Below are 17,792 nucleotides of genomic sequence, written 5' to 3'. Positions count from 1 at the left end.
GCAGTAATAAACATTTTGCTGAAATCTACAATAGCACCTTTGAGATTAACTTTTTTTTTGAAGTTGAGTAAAGCAGACTTGTTCTGCAGATCATATCTTTGTAGCTTAAGGCGAAATGTGGTTTACGAGAAACTTGGTGCTGTGCTAAAAAATATGCAGTGAAAACTCCTTAATCCGGTCGGCAAAAGACCATAAAGAAAAGAGAAAAGCTAAGAAAACAATTTGTAAGGTTGTTCTGCAAGGAGCTGAAACATTGTCGCCTGCTTTTGACATGAAAACTGGCTGGAAATGATGCACGGAGGCGCAAGCGCCTTAGTCTAACTGCAATTTTGTAACAGTTCGCAGTATATATTTACCATGACGCTAATAGCCACGCCAATAGCCACGCGCCAGCGCCTAGCGTGCTTCCCAACGCCGTTCAAATCCAGCGCGCTGCTGCCAGGTCACGTGGCAGGACGCAGCACACCCTCCTCCCCTCCTCGCCCTCGGTGCATTCCGGAGTGATATCCGGCTAGGCTGTTTGTGTCTGGTTTCAAAATCGTTCCTTCAAACTTCCGTTTGGATTTCCTGCTTATCGTAGCTTGCGCCGCGTGTCAGCAATGCAGCCTTTCGCGTACTTTGTGAAGTCACCATGCCGTGAAGCATGGAGCCGTTTCATATTGACAACACGTTCGGCTTCAACCGTAGCCGCCGCGAAGCAAGAGAAGAAAGCGGTTACTGGAATGCGTAGAGTCTTCGTTTCCAGGTGAGACCCATAGTGTAGCGCAAGAGTGCGTGCAATTTTCGACCGCGTAAATAAACGAGCGAGCGCAAAGGCGACAAGAAGCGGAAGGGACGAGGCTCTGTCAGCTCTGTCCTGTTCGTTTCCCTTCGGCATTGCGCGTGAGTCACTGGTTGTTTCCGCGGCAGCAAAGTGCATTCCACATCGAATCATCAAACTGCTGGTCCGTCAGTGTTCACAGTGTATGCGTTGCGACGCGAGCGCCGAGCTGTATGCATAGATGCGTTTGCTGAATGGCAGGCACGCGTAAGAGTCCTAAATGTAAATGTGGCAATTGTATACCGCCCAGCAAGGCGCGTCACTATGTTTTCGGCTTTCGTTAAGGTGGTTGCCCGACTTCCTGTTCATTATTCGACGTGGGACGTGATCGTGCACAGCCTGCACGCGTGTTTTTGACGCCAGTATCGGCCCGTTGCGGACGGCCGATAGCGTGCTCCGCGCGGTCTGTTTAGCGTTCTGTTATTCGCTACGCGTATGTGCGTCTTTATAGTGATCTGATGAGGCGTCTTAAGGTTAGAACACACCTCTACGAGCCGATTACACCAGCTGTCAAGCTCAGGGTGGGAGGGGTGTGACGCGTCAAGGCATGCAAGCGACTCAGTGAATTGAAGCGACGCGTCACTGCGATACCACAACAGGTAGCTGTCTGCTCAATCACTTTTGTAACATTGGTAACGTTGCCGGCAGCTGTAAAGTTCTTTTAGTTGCTGGCGGCCGTGAATAAAAATCATTGTTAAATGATGACGAAGAAGCCCTAGAAAAAGAGCGCTTTGTAGCCCTTTCAAATTAAGTGGTTTTGAATAACCTAAGTACTACAGAGCTTATCATAAAAACTAGTGTGAGCAAGTGGCGTTATGTATTTGAAGTTTGGCTGTTTCAACAATTTCTTTTGGTAGTGTGAAATGCCAGCAATACAAATAATTATCAGGAAGTGCCAAGCATTGTGGGTGCAAAATACACCGCCCGAAATTATGATTTTATGCAGGTGAAGTGCCTTCTTTTCAGTAGTGAAGAGGTCTGAAAAGAGCTTCATCGGAGAAGATGCCTCCACTGTCCAGATTTGGGGCTGTTCTTGTCTGTGCCCGTTCAGCGTACATTGCAGAGCACAAGTATGTGTCGAGTTTTCTCAGATGTTTTTTTTTCACCTCTGCATTGAGATCAGTGTGTTGCAATGTCTGCTTTGGACCAGAACATGGATGGCATGTATTGGCATTCGCCTATTCAAAATAACGTGTGTGTCTCTTCTCAATAGGTCATCTTTAGATAGTGCCAGATTCATGCTCAGAAAGAAGCAGTGCTTAAATACAGGTCGGTCTCGGCTGGCCTCGGAACCCTTACAAATCTAGCGAGGAATCTGAGACTCCCTGTACTAGAATGTAGGGAGCGTATGAATCTGAAGCAAGCAACCAATTTTCTTTTTCTTGTTAGTGGTTTTTGGAACATTTCTCCTATCATTTTTAAAATTTCGTGGTGATTTTCAGCAAGAATCATTAACATGTTTTCTTATAGCCAAGATGCAAAAAATGCAACGTTGACAGCACAACACACAGGGTGCAAGAAAAAGGGAAACCCGCACTCTCATACCACGATTGAGTCCAGAGCTGGCCGCTCAGCTCCAAGGCTACATAGCAACAACAAGCACACTGTCATAGCCTCAGCTCAGCTGCTTTCTCTCTCTCCCTCTCTAGTTCCCTCCCCACCTGTTTTCGAGTAACTAGAAACCCCCTTCAATGCAGCCAGGCTTTAAAAAATGCCAGTATGAAGTAATGGGCTACAGGTCAGCATTCTAAGGTGATATTACAGCATGAGAACAATGCTTTTATTCTTTTTTTCCTCTAGTATCCATCTCCCATGGCACTCCTCTTAGACAATCATAGTAGAAGGATAACCATGTCAAGCTTCTGCAGTAATGCCGGTGTCACATGGCACTCCTCAGAGACTGGTCCAGCAAATACGTCTTATTTCACTTCATCAAAAGAATATGAATGGGGTTATATAGTGCAGCTATGAATGCACATCAAAGATGAAACATTAATTAGACTTGACATTTTCCCTTCTGTGGCCTCTCACTGTATAACGAAAGTAGAAACAGCGCTAATTTTTACAAAAACCACACAGAAAGAACAGACAGGACAGCGCCCGTCCTGTCTGTTCTTTCTGTGTTGTTTATGTAAAAATTAGCGCTGTTTTTACTTCTGTTACACAATGTTACACTACCTAGTCCAGCAAGAGGTACTGTAAAAAGAACTTTTCACTGTAGTTGCAATATTTTTACTGCCTCTAGATCTGAGTGGAAAATAAGCACTGTCTACTGAACTACTTCAAGGTCTGTTGAATTATAGCCTGTGCACAACAAAGCTGAAAGTGTAAAATGAAAAAGGTGAATGTTCGCCATTAATTGTTACCTCTGTGATTATCTTGGTCAGTTTTGATTTTTTTTGCCATTTCACTTGCTTGGTGATGACACTGTGCAAGTTCAGTGAATATACTCGCTCTAATACACTTACAGGAAATTGAGAGCTTGTAGTGACCTGTTTGACTCAGCCTTTCGGCATGCTACCTGATATCATAGTTCAACAAAGCTTGAAAGAAACTGCATATACTATGGACACCAGATGTTTGCTTGCGTCTTTTCTCAAATGCCTTAGACGTTAATGTGCAGGCGTGGACAGAAGTAAACGGAGCGTGCCGCACAAGAAAGAACTGCTTTTCAGCGCCGCCTACCAAAACCACACGTAAGCTCAAAATCGCGACACGCATATGCAGGCCCCCTACCGGCGCAACCCTCTCATTGCTCCGCTTGCCTCGCATTCGGCCGTAGTCAGGGTCACGCTGATGATGATTATGGTCGGATGGTTGTGCCCTTAGTAGCGAGCGGGCATTTCAGAGCGCACAGACCGCTGCCTTTGATGCCACAAATCCCGCGGGGGCGACGCTATCATTATGTCGTTTCATCTATGGCAGCTGTAGGCGCGTTTCCATCGCAAATAGCACGCGTCCTTCAAACTTTAGTTGCCTCTGGGATTCATTTCCATCTCGCTATAGACCAAATAAACTCAAAAACACTCGATCCATTACCGCAGTTTCGGGTTCTTTTAATACAGTTACCGTTTATTTTCGGCTTGCTCCTACGAGGAACCGACCTAAGGCAAAGCATGCGCCTTATGTGCCTGTACTGCACCACAGTGCTCCTGCATTGGAACCTCGCCTAGGAGGTCAGCTTAAAATGAGATGAAACCGCCGCTCTTGGCGCTTTTTGCAGTACGATCCAGCGTCTCAAGGATAGTGACTGCTTCCAAATGTGCTGGATGCAGCTGTTGGGTTTCCACACCTATATCCTGAAACAGACCAATGTCTATATGTAACCGGTAGCAGTGAAGTAATACAGCTCGCACAGAAGAGTTTGGATCGCTTGCCGGCTTCTGTCTTGGCTCACACTCTGATTAGTGGGCGATCACGGGCAGTTATATGCCGAATTTCGCACGCGGGGCACGCAACAGTGACGCTCTGTTGTCGCGGCATTCGTTTGGGTGAGACAGCGGGTGCTTGTAGTCATCCTAAGATCCGAAGGTGCATGCAAAGTGATTATCATGAGCTCTGCTCTGCACATGACAGCGCGATACGCAGCGCACTGTCTCAGTGGTGATAAGAGCAGGATCTAGTATAGGGGCAGTTTGTTTCGGGGGAGGTAGGCAGGTTGCATGCACTAGTGCTGCGTCAGCGCCTGGTAGGGACAAAGCGAATCATCAGTGATAACTGCAGAAAATTAACACAAAACTGCGGCAGTATGCCGAGTGTTTCGAGCGCGTTTGCTTGCGAGTGAGACGCAGCAGAGTCCCAGCGGCAGCAAAATTTCGAAAAACGCGGGTTGTCTGCGGCGCAAACACGCCTCCAGCTGTCTCAAACGAAGCGGCATAATGGTAGAGCCGTCCCCGCGCAATTTGCCTTATCAATACAGCGGTCTTTGTTTTCCGAAATGTTCGCTAGCTACACAGAGCACGACCATCCGATCATGATCATCATCAGCACGACACAGACGCCGGACGAATGCGAGGCAAGCGGAGCATTGAGAGGGTCACGCCGGAAGCGGGCCTGCACATGCACGTGGCGATTTCGAGCATTCGTCTGGCTTGGCTAGGCGGCGCTGACACGCAGTTCTTGTGCGGCGCACTCCGTTTACTTCTGTCCGCACCTGTACATGGACCACCAAGTGATATTTGCTCTATGACTGGTAAATAATTTATAATTGTCTTTCTCCTTGTTGTTTTAGTATTATCAACCGAACGATGGCTGCGGGTTGTAGTTGGTTTTCAGGTCACGTCAAAAGCAAGAAAACTGGTAATATAACTGCTGCTATGGCATTTGTTGTCATTCCAGCTTTTGAAACAGGCTGTTTTAGGTGTTGTAGTGCATTAAAACTGCATATCAACATTTATATTGTAATCTTTTCCATGCCTCAGCAGACCTAAAGGCCAACTAGGCATCACAGCCATAATTCGGCTGATCAAGCCTAAACAACATCAGAGAAGGGAATGGAATTATAAATTATTTAATGGTAGGCAAATACCACTTGGGGATTCATGTATTCTAATGTCTAATGCAACGTTTAAAATATATGTGACCAAAGTTACGTTTTTATGGTCCTTGAAACTTATTTTTTAGGTGTTGTCTATTTCACTGTTCTCAATTTGCAGAGGTAGCAGTGTTCAGTGCTGCTTACCTTCTTTTTGTTGTTCTCTTTTCATTCATTGGTTGGGCCCTGTTTTCCTGTGTTATTTTGTGTTCTGTAATCGCATAGTGCATCCCTTCTTTTTTGTTTGTGCACCACTTCTGTTCAGTTTTTTTTTTGTGGCAGGCCTCGTGACAGCTGGCAGCTTTCCTTTCATTTTTGCCTTCACCTCTGATGGTGCTCATGGTACTAGACAAAATATATTTTACTGAAAGGCTGAATTCTAAATTGTACAGCATCATTAAGGTGCCCTCTTCCTTTTTAGCACATGCCAATAATGGTGATACCTACTGTTGCCAAGAATCTTACATTGACACAAATTTGTTTCACAAGTGCAGGGCATGCTTTGCTCTCATGTAGAGTTTGTGCATTTACAGTGTATAATTTGTACATGGTCTCTTAGTTGGAGACTGGCACAGTGGCCTCATTGGCTGAATTTTATATTATTATGAAGGTTAGAATTTGTTTTCCTCACTGCTGATGAGCTTTACAGGAGCTTATGATGCCTTCAACAGTCATGTCTTTTTTATTGCTTTAGTTAGGATACTGAGGCTCAAATGAGCGAGCACCTGAGGCCAAAATACCAGTATAACTTCGTGCCGTTTGTCAGCTTCCTTTATGATGTGCATAACTGTTCAAGTAGGAAGTAATTTCAGGTCTTAGTGGTCCTTCATTTGTTTTTGCTTTTCAGCCTTTATGCCCGATCTCAGATTTTGGAGGGTAGTTTGTCACATCCTTCATCATTGAAGTAGGTAGCACAATGAACCTGCCGTGACAATTGGTCATTATAACTAAGCACCCCACCCTCCCTTTATGAGCACACCAAAGCTGAGATCTGATGGCAACTTTGATGAGTATTGACACCTGAAGTTGTCTTGTTACAAGAATAATGTTACGGACCACTTAAAAATTTCGTTATGCTATTGGGTTCAAATCATGTTTTTGCTTGCTGTCAAACTCGCTCAACGGCACTTTCATTGTGGAAATTATTATAACACTTGGAAAAGGCAGCCAGGGCCTTCATTGAATGTGAGTGGTGCACACTGGAATCCTGCTCCTGCAGCAAATCATGTGGGTCATATTGGAGGTTATGTTAAAAAGTAATGAAGCATAGATATGAAAATGGTGATACACAGTTATTACCATTTTGTGGCCCTTGACCAATTTCTGGCTTTTAAAGGCACTGTACTAAAAAGAAACTGAAGTGCACTGGAGCCGCTGGAAACCTTTTGTGTGAAAAAAAGGCATACTGACTGTGCTCATGACAATTTGATGATTGTGCAAAATTTCAAAATGACCATTTTACTACTTCTTTATGAACATGTACTCTCTAGTGTCACATAAGGTGTAATGACAGAACTTGTCTCTAATTTTTCTTTGCACTTCAGTTTTGTTTCTATTTATATTTTGTATTTCTTAGCATGAACACCACAGGCCATGCACTCCTGTATTACTTGTATAAGGAAACAGTGGCAAGTCAAGTGTCTCTACGTGTGGACCCCTCGTTGAACACTATTCTAAGGCACTAAGTTGTTTGCGTTGGACTATATCAATAGCTCATGCGCTTCTAGCTTAAAAAATAATGTTTCGTTCAATTTTGAATACAAGAACTTTGCTAACTAGGCAGCATGTTGAGGACACGTTAGATTCACTACAGGTCAACCGGCATTAGTGCCTTGCTTGACAAGGGCATGGGCAAGAACTGCAATTAGAAAATTGCTCTTACCAGTCACTGCGAAGTCGCCGCGGTGGCTGAGTGGTTATTGCACTCGGCTGCTGGCGTGAAAGACGCGAATTCAATCCCGGCCGCGGCGGTCAAATTTCGATGAAGGCGAAATTTTTGAGGCCCGTGTACTGTGCGGTGTCAAAGCACTCTAAAGAAACCCAGGTGGTCGAAACTTCTGGAGCCCTTCATTACGGTGTCTCTCATAGCCTGAGTCGCTTTGGGACGTTAAACCCATATAAACCAAACCATAAACCAAACCAGTCACCGCGTGTTGATTTCAACACTGGCAGTGCTCCTACTATTTTTATTTTTAGTATTTGCTACCACACATACTAATCTGCGATTTTCAAGGATGAAGTCAATTTTTTTCAATAATTGTGGAGTTAAAGTGGCATGTTCTAAAATTCGAAGCAAGCAGTTGCCTTTTGTACTTCACACTGCTATCAGAACTCACCACTATTGCATGACACCATCAACGTCAAGGTGCAAGTCTTGTGTTGGTAATAAACGAAATGATTTCTTACTTTCTTGCTTCAACAGGCGTTAAAGCATACTGCTGTTGTTGCTGTGAAGCGTACAAATACAATTATTATCATATTCCTGGCTGCAAATATGGCTAAGAATTTTTATATGCGTGTTATTTTTTCTTTAGGTGTATCTAAATTCAAGATAGAGAAAGCAATGTATTACACCGTGAAGGGAATCCCAAAGGATGCAGTATTTCACAAGAGAACTGCCATTCTCATCTGGTCAACAGAAGCAGTTGTTCTATGCAGTTCCAGTGGCAAGTGCTCAGGAGGTGACAGCGGAAGGCAAGGAAAACGCTCTCCACAAGGCTAAGCACAGAGGGCTGGGATAGTCGGTTCTGGGAAGAATTATGAGACATCATTCCAGTGCACAAAAAATATGTCCAGTGTCCGTGGTGTCTATCCTCTTCGTGTATTTTTGTGCGCTGGAGTGTGAAAAATGGATGAACTGAGAGGTAATTGCTAGCTGTAGCTGGATTTATCTCAGGGGCATTTACTCACTCCATCAGTGTATGTGAGAATTACGACGCAGGTTTGTTAGGGGTTTATAATATGAAAGCGCCAAAGAAAGGATAATGCCAAACATACAAGACGTGATCAAATAATTGTAGATGTTGATGTCTTCATGTGAAAGTTTATTTACAGGAGGTTGATTGATGGTTTCAGTTACCTCGTGTGAGGATAAAAGCTTAAAAGCCTAGGCTCTATGTGCAGTGCGGCAGTGCATGATCAGTGAAATTACTCATAATGAACAACTTTTAGTGAATATGTACTTCGCCTGCCATGGAAACAGAAGACGGACGGTACATAGCAGTCATTTGCCCTGAAGCTTGGATTTTAGGTACTGAGGCCTAAGCGATGCTTACTCACTATAGGCATTCGTGGGTGCCGCCACATTTGCCATCGTCCATGAATCCTCTGGTTGCCTCTACTTAACAACGAAAATTTGTATGTTATAACTTGTAGCCATCACTGAAAGCATTTTGCATGGAAATAAGCTCTAATTGAATGCTAGCTGGTCTTTTGTTTAACTGTCAGATGCCATGATGGAAGTGACTGTTAGAGTCCATCATGTAGCCCATAATGAGCCCCTGTTTGCCCTTACTTTCTCTGCTCTCTTGTCTAGCTGTTTTGCATACAGTTTTACAAATCACGTTCTAACTTCGACTACTTCAATTTACATGTAAAAAGATTTTGGCTACTTTTTACTCAAGCATAGGTGTGCTTGAGCACTCTTTCGCTAGCTTTGCTGCATGCTTAGTAAAAATAGTTTGTAGCATTGAATATGACAAAGCATATCTTAGCCACTTTTTTTTCACACTAAGCAGGGACGGCCCGGTGGGGCCTGTAGAGATGGCTCGAAGCGGTTGCAATACTTTATTGCATACACGTTGGGAGGAATCATGCGACTTGTGAGTTATGTATATGTGTGACAGTAAACATTGCTACTTTGGAAAAGGCGCCGGTCTGCCAATGTCAGCGAAGCTTAACAAACCCCACTTGGTCTAAACTAATTTGGAGCCCTGCACTGCAGTGTCCTGAAGCCATTATTGTTTTCTGCCTTGCTGTGAGAAGCTTCTCTTGCAAGTGATCTGCCTGCTTAGAACCAGTCAACTTGTTAAGCTTATTCACTTAACTCATAATCAACTCAGACATTTCTTAAAACTGGAACCCTAACGTCTGCATGCACCAAAAGAAGTGCATCTCACTGGAAGACAGGGCGTGCTAGGCACTATATTGGGCAATGCACAGTACGCAGAATCTAGTGTGGGTTTTGTATGTGTGCAAGTGTCTGCAGGTACTCTGCAGTCAACTGCACCAGAGGCTCAGGATGTGTATAGCAAGCTATACCTAAACAAAACTCATGTGCGCTCAGGCAGCTTTGGTCTTAATACATTCAACAGGAAGAATAATCTGGCAGCTTTTTTTTGCACATCTGTTGGGGTTTCACCAGTGCCAGAATTCATCGCATCTAGTTTAAGGTTTCCTTTCGAATCATTAACATTCCACCCTTGTCATTTTGTATGTGTCATTCAGCTGAAAATAAATTTCAGCAGTCGGCTTTTTATGCTTTCCTGCCCCTTTTTTGGAAGAAATGAAGAGGAATGGCCTTCTAAATAGATGGAGCCAGCCATGCAGTGCTTTACAGTTCTGCACCCTGTGCGCATAAAAAGTCTCAATACATGGATTTTGTCACCCTGAAATATACTCGCATCTGATATTTTTTTTAGTCGAACTACATCTTATCTCCTTTTTGTGCCCATCTTTATGGGCACCTTTTAATCATTTCTGTAATTCCTTGATTTCTCTTATTTTTTGTTTTCTGCAGCAGTAGAATTTCCATATGAATTTATTTCTCTAGGCTACCAAGTATTAGTATCTCTGAGCCTCGTAATGAATCAAATTACCGGTGATGCTAGGGTGCTGTTGACTGTCTCAAAAAGCCTGACTGTTAGAAAGACTGTCATGCTCAATATCAGCTGCAATGCCAAAATATTATAGGAATTCAGATTATGATGCAGGCGTACCCAACTGTATTGTAAATATATGCAGTTAGCTATGAATAAAAAAGAAAAACACAACGCAATAATTTACATTTTCATTCACACAGCATGATGATGAACAGGGGCAAGGGAGGAGGCACCTCAGTGTTTTTCGGTGTCTTCCCCCTTGTCCGTGTTCATCGTACTGTGTGAATGAAAGTGTGAAATACTTGCTCATCCAGACACTGATTTCAAGCAAATTAATGCAAGTGGGGTGCTTTATGTGAGTAGCATTGATTTACTATAAAGCAGAAGACAGTTGATTTACTGCAGAGGCATTGCAAGTCGTATTGAATGTGTACTGTATGTTTGCACTACTGAGCTAAATTTAATAGCAGTATTTGCTGGTAGTCTTCGCACTGTGATTATTATAGGGTATTTCACACAAATTCGTGATTTTGTTCTGTTGTTCTTCCGGCATTGTGGCTACACAGCTGAACTCAAGCTGCTATCAGGGAAATTCAACCTATTCGACTTTGTCAGAAAAGATGCACGCTATGAAGCTAGGGGCCTCCATCTTGGCTATTCTGCAAATTTTGTCTACCAATGAAGCTAAGGATGCTTTTGTGCAAATGTGAGCATTTTTTCTTTACGATACGTGCTTGCTCTTAGTCTTCGGCAAGAATAGAAATGATGTGGTTATGTGCATGCTCCAGTGTACAATCATGTGAAAAATTATGATGCTGCGAGTGTGTGCCACATTATGCCTAACTGCGTGCAGGTGCCATCTGATGAAATGCTCGTGCCATCAAGGCCGGCGCAGCGAGATTGATGGATGTTAGTGCACCTCACTCAACATCAGATGTGCTTGCCGTTTTAACCTTTTGGCATGCATTCGCTGGGATCTCTTAATTTTTTCACGATAGTATGTCCAAACTCACAGCATCTCAATCAAGACATTCTACCGTATCCCAACCGCACCAAATCGAATGGTACACCGACCACACCAGGAAACACTAAACCAAAGCACACCAGAGCCGTTATCAGACAACCGGGTCACAGCACAGAACACCAGACCAGGACACACTAAAGCACACCACACTACGCCACATCAGGACCCGTGTCTGAAAATCCTGGCCTGGTCGGAGCACCAGACACGGGTACACCAGAACCCGTGTCTAAAAAAGCCAGTTTGGTGTAAACACCAGAAACGGGCTGGTGTTTTTTTTCGACTGGGTATATGGCATTTCTTTCAATTGTGCCTATGAACTACTGGCAACGTATTGATTGCTTTTAATATAATTTTGATGCATAGTGTTTTGTTCAGCTGTAGTTTAATTTGAGCCCTCTACATATGGTGAGTCCACTTCAGATTAAGTTGGGACTTCGGAATTTCCTCATGTTGCATTTGGATTTGTAGACCTGAAAGCTTCATTTTGTACAAGTGTATTTGAAAGAGGATTTGCTGTATATAATATCTAGCCTACTACAAGAAATTAGCACAAGCATTAGCCTTGCTGTTCATAGTGGCAGCTGACGGTTATGTTCTTACATTACTCATTTAGCTCCAGACTACAATTTTGTCATGGTTTAAGGTGGCCTTTAAGTAATGGCTTCACTTTTTTCCTCTTATCCTATTGTTTGGGAAGCGTATGCCATTGAGTCGTGCATAAAAGGAAGTTAACATGATGATGCAAAGATGGCCGTTTAGAAGACAACAGAGAATTCTGTTATCATTAAGCTGAGTCACACCACTGTGATCATAGGTCTCCTTGAGTCCTCTGTATTATCCTGTTCTACATCCTTCTGATTTTTTGTTGACTTGCACATTGTTCCTCGAAGAGGGAGTTTTATGAATGGTTCAATATACAGTTTTCATGGCATAGTTCACTTTGTATAATCTGTATAATTATTTCAGATCAAAGAGCTCGCACTCATTTGGAGTGAGCCAGCTGATGAGGCTACAAAACTTATTACGAAGACAAGTGAAGATTCCTATGGCCCTTATCTACACATTGATGGGGCGGGGCGAAAAAGAAGCATTTAAGAACCTATGGCTGTACAGCGCAATATATGGTGAGTACATGTGAATCTTCTGAAGGTTATAGACACTTTGTGAACACACCATCTAATTGCACGAAAAAGCTACTTTCAATCTACCTCGTGTGGTTTTCAGCACTTCCGTTATCAATTATTGAGTAGCCATCCAAATTTAAAGGACTATAAATACCAAATTTTTGCTTGTACGTTTTCTTCTTTCAAACCATGCGTTAGACATTCTATACATGTATGACCACTAAATAATTTATTATTTAATTTCATAGTGGTGGTTCAAAAGCGCAAACACGCACGGACCAAGAGACGAGACACTCAAACCAGCTCTGATCTTACAACTGATTTTTTTATTAGGAAGAAGCACGTCATATATATACACACGAAAAAACAGCGCACATCTGCGATGTCAACAAGACTCCTAGTGCTAGTAAAAGGTAAAAACCGCTTTAAAAGCATGTGTGTATCTGTAGAACCACTACCCACTATGTAGAATATTGATTTCTCGAAGCAATAATGTAACAGATGGCGTACTCACGCACCCATTACTTTTTCTGATAATATGAAACGCCTCAGCTACTTCTCTAGTGCGCTGGTCAGAATTAGCGAACAAGACATCAGTATCGTCATAAAATGGCGTACATTTGCACGTGAAACAATGCTTAGCTAGGTTAGTTTCTTTCTTAAAGAATTAGCGTGCTCCATGAGCCGCACGTTAACGCAGTGGCCAATCTGGCCTATGTAGGTAAGGCCACAGGACAGGGCTTTGATACACTACGCCAGTCTTACAGGTAACATATCTATTTTCATGATTTATGTTGCAAGCATTTCTTCTGCGCCCTTCATGCTTTCTTTGAACTGCCACCCGCACTCTCTAGCTCTTTAGGTGCAGGGTACAGAACCTTTACCCTATGCTTGCTCCCCACTCTTTTTAATCCGGTGCGACAGCGTGTGAACATATGGCATAACCACTACCTTTCTTCTCCCTTTTTCCGAACTTTTTTCAAGCCCCGAGGTACTTGTAGACAGTTTTCAGCTCATGGGGGACTCTCTGCACTCGAAACTAGAATTGAATTCCGGAAACCAGCTTCCCTACATCTGTCTATTTAGGCTAAGAGGCTGAGCACCATTTTATGATAAGATTTCTTTACTGCCATGCCTAAGCATCCCGTAAGGATGCCACTTTTTGCAAGCTTTGAATGAAAGGTTCTGTAATTCAAAAGGGGCTTTTCACTTCTAGGGGAATACTGCCAACAGACATGATTGGGGTCGAAAGAGAATTTTTGAAATTCAGCCCCGACCCATTACGTGCAAAAACATCAAGAACATTTGACACAAATTCGGGATTCACTGACCTAGCCAGCACCAGGTAGTCGTCCACATAACAGAAAATGCGTATGCAATAACTGGCTAGATCATTCTCAGCTTTCATATCAACCCGGCTTAGATAAATGTTACTGAGAATGGGAGCTACCTTGGCACCTATGCACACACCCGATTTTTGCTATAAGGTCGACAAATGTTTGCAAAGATAGGTAGACACAAACAACTGCCAAGAATTGGTCTCAGAGACGATTGCGCGGAAAGGAACGTTAGGCTTCTGCGTCTTAACACTAAAGAAAATTTCTAGCACCGATGTTCAGAGGAGACAATGACTTTACTTCGGAAGTTTTCAGTATGAAGGTATAGCAAAAAAAGTGAAGGAAGCTGAACAATCGGTGCTAGAAATTTTCTTTAGTGCTAAGATGCACAAGTCTAAATTTCCTTTCCGGGCAAGCGTATCTGAGCACAATTCTTGGCAGTTGTTTGTGTCTGCCTATCTTCGCAAACATTTGTCGTCACTTCGCGTAAAGGATCCGTTTCTCGTACCTAATTCTGAGGCAGTAGCGGATTTCCTCCGAAATGAGAGCCGGGCAATATGTGATGAGAGCGATGAATGCTTGTTCCAAAATGAGTGTGGAATCACAACAGGATCCTTTCTTTAACTCTTACCTTACTACCTGAGTAACAGGTTTGTTGAGTGGGATGGTCGTCTTTATATGCAAAAATCGGGTGTGTGCATAGGTGCCAAGGTAGCTCCCATTCTCAGTAACATTTATCTAAGCAGGGTTGATATGAAAAATGAGACTGATCTAGCCGGTTATTGCATATGCATTTTCTGTTATGTGGATGATTTCCTGGTGCTGGCTAGGTCCGTGAATCCCGAATTTGTCAAATGTTCATAGTTTTGCACATAATTGGTCCGGGCTGAGGTTCACACGTGAAGTCCCTCAAGAAAGAGTCTTGCAAATCCTTGATTTAAAAATCTCTTTTGAACCCAATCATGTCTGTTGGCAGTATTCCCCTAGAAGTGAAAAGCCCCTTTTGAATTACAGGCGCTTTCATTCAAAGCTTGCAAAAAGTGGCATCGTTACGGGATGCTTAGGCATGGCAGTAAAGAAATCTTATCATAAAATGATGCCCAGTCTCTTAGCCCAAATAGACAGGTGTAGGGAAGCTGCTTTCTGGGACTCAGTTCTCGTTTCGAGTGCAGACAAAGTCCTCCGTGAGCTGAAATCGTCATCAAGTACCTCGGGGCTGGAAAAGGATTCGTAAGAAGGGAGAAGAAAGGTAGTGGGTTATGCCATATGTCCACACGCTGTCGCACCGGATTAAAAAGAGTGGGAAGCAAGCATGGGGTAAAGGTTCTATTCCCTGCACCTAACAAGCTAGAGAGTGGGGCCCCAGTTCAAAGAAAGCATGAAGGGCGCAAAAAAAAATGCTTGCAACATAAATCATGAAAATAGATATGTTCCCTGTAAGACTGGCGTAGCGTATCAAATCCCTGTCCTGTGGCCTTACCTACATAGGTCAAATTGGCCGCTGCGTTAACGTGCGGCTCATGGAGTACGCTAATTCTTTAGGAAAGAAACTAACCTAGCTAAGCATTGTTTCCCGTGCAAATGTACGCCATTTTTTGACGACACTTATGTCTTGTTCGCTAATTCTGACCAGCGCACTAGAGAAGTAGCTGAGGCGTTTCATATTATCAGAAAAAGTAATGGGTGCGTGAGTGTGCCATCTGTTACATTATCGCTTCGAGAAATCAATATGCTACTTAGTGGGTAGTGGTTCTGCAGATACACACATGCTTTTAAAGCGGTTTTTACCTTTTACTAGCACTAGGAGTCTTGTTGACATCGCACATGTGCGCTGTTTTTCCGTGTGTATATATATGACGTGCTTCCTCCTAATAAAAAATCAGTTGTAAGATCAGTGCTGGTTTGTGTGTCTCGTCTCTTGGTCCGTGTGTGTTTGCGTTTTTGAACCACCACTATGCATCAACACCAACTAGCGCAATGTGCAGTATTCCTGCAGTTTAATTTCTTCTTTACGCTGTTTCGGTTTCATCAGTCGAACGATGACTGTGACGTGTAGTTGGTATTTAATTCACATGAGGCATAAAAAATCGGTTATATTATTGCTGACAGGTCATTTCTTGTCATTCCAGGTCTTGGGAAGAGGCTGTATTAAATGTCGTAGTCAATTAAAGCTACATATCAGCGATTGTATTAGTTTTTCTAGTTGCATCATGTGACCAAAACATCAACTTCACGACAGTCGGCGTTCGGTCGATGAAACCAAAACAGCATGAGAGAAGAAATTCGATTAAAAATTATTTAGCGTGGTTGTAGGCAAGTACTACCTGGTAATTCATGTATTTTATTATCTAGCGCATCCTTTGACAGAAGAATACAAGCAATAAATTTAGGTATCTGTAGTCCTTTAATGGCTCATACACCTTTCGGTTATTCTTATTATCGATATTTATGTTTATTATGGTTACGGATATTAACAGCAAACGAAATATGCTGATATTTCAAGCATTCCACATTGTAGCATTGCATACGGCTATGAAGCATTTCCTTAAAGATGTGACTGTAATACTTTTGAAAGTGGTTTTTATCCATCATACTGAATATCAATTTGATTGTGTTTATTTGTTCACTTTTGCATCTGCTATGCAGCGCAGAATCCCAACAGCCACCATGGAAGGCAACAACAGAGTGGGTGCGTTCGTGCTGGGGGCAAGATACTGGGATGGCGGCCGGAAAGTTCGGACGTAGGGGGCGGACCCTTCACCCCAGTAATTGGGGTTTTGTATGCAAGAATGCCCAAAATGTCTTGCAAAAACAAATAAATAAATAAGAAGCATTCTTACTTGCATTGTAATTTCAGTAGTAACATGTACATAAAAAATACTGGTGATGTGATGAAAGTCTCTCTAGGTTGGCAAGGTGGGCCTTAAGTCTAATTGGGTCGGTAGGCCCAAAGGCATACAGCTATTGGTTCTATATGGGTTACCTTTGTTGACTTCCCGCAAGTTATCAGCTAAAAAGCCCACTGGGACCAGAACGGCTAGACCACGGGCCCAGTACGGGCTAGCCCACGGGTGCCCAGTACGGGCTAGCCCACGGAGGCCCAACACGGGCCAGCCCACAGAGGCCCGGCACGGGCCAGCCCACGCAGGCCCGACACGGGCCAGCCCACGCAGGCCCGGCATGGGTCAGCCCACGCAGGCCCGGCACGGGCCTGCCCAAGGGGATCCAGCGCGGAGCCTTGTGGGGCTATGCAGTAAGCCCACTGGGCAGCCCTTGATGGTCCCCCATCCCCGATGCCGAGTTGCAAATACCGCACATATCCCACGTCGGGCCCCTATGGGCAGCCCGTGCCGGGCCCACAAGGGCCCGCAGTTCACAGCTCCATTTGTGCTACTGGGGTAGCTTTGGTTTTGTCCGGGTCCGGCCGAACTCCCTCGCAACTGACGACGTGACCCAAGAACTTTAGCTCAGTGTGCGCAAAGCGGCATTTCTCATTTTTTAACGTTAGCCCAGAAGACTTTATGGCTTGCAGCACAACTTCAAGGCGCCGAAGGTGCTCCTCGAACGTTGGGGCGAACACAACAACGTCATCAAGGTAGACGAGGCATGTCTGCCACTTCAGGTCTGCCAGAACTGTGTCCATGAGCCGTTGGAACGTCGCGGGTGCAGAGCACAAACCAAATGGCATTGCCTTAAACTCATAGAGCCCGTCCGGAGTAATAAATGCGGTTTTTTCTCGGTCCCGTTCATCTACCTCGATTTGCCAATATCCTGATTTGAGGTCCATGGATGAGAAATATTTTGCATTGCAGAGGCGATCGAGATCATCGTCGATTCGAGGAAGGGGGTAAACATCTTTTTTAGTTACTTTGTTTAGGCGACGGTAGTCCACACAAAACCGCCGTGTACCATCTTTTTTCTTCACGAGGACGACAGGTGCCGCCCAGGGACTACGAGAGGGCTCAATGACGTCGCCTCGAAGCATCTCCTTAACTTGACGGCTGATTGGCGCGTTCCATGGAAGACACGCGGTAAGGTGACTGGCTGAGAGGGTGTACGGCATCATCTGTAATTATCCGATGCTTAGACAAGTGTGTTCAGCCGACGCGGGAAGAAGTCGAGAAGGTATCGCC

At 43.9% G+C, this 17,792-nt stretch overlaps 1 long non-coding RNA gene across 2 annotated transcripts; it reads left to right on the top strand.

Moving 5' to 3' along the window:
- The first annotated feature begins 551 nt into the window (after positions 1 to 551).
- Positions 552 to 16,494, top strand: LOC144094224 (uncharacterized). 2 transcript variants are annotated; one of them, XR_013306485.1, is made up of 6 exons: positions 554 to 745; positions 1,767 to 1,890; positions 7,889 to 8,048; positions 10,741 to 10,880; positions 12,165 to 12,322; positions 16,306 to 16,494. It is a non-coding gene; the product is annotated as an uncharacterized LOC144094224 (long non-coding RNA). The 2 variants fall into 2 exon arrangements; XR_013306484.1 differs by having other exon boundaries at positions 552 to 745; positions 7,889 to 10,880.
- The last annotated feature ends 1,298 nt before the right edge of the window (positions 16,495 to 17,792 follow it).

This window comes from Amblyomma americanum, chromosome 6 (genome assembly GCF_052857255.1).
Source record: "Amblyomma americanum isolate KBUSLIRL-KWMA chromosome 6, ASM5285725v1, whole genome shotgun sequence".
NCBI lineage: Eukaryota > Metazoa > Arthropoda > Arachnida > Ixodida > Ixodidae > Amblyomma > Amblyomma americanum.
The sequence above is the reverse complement of the archived record's forward strand: the minus strand, read 5'-3'. Positions and strand labels throughout refer to the sequence as shown.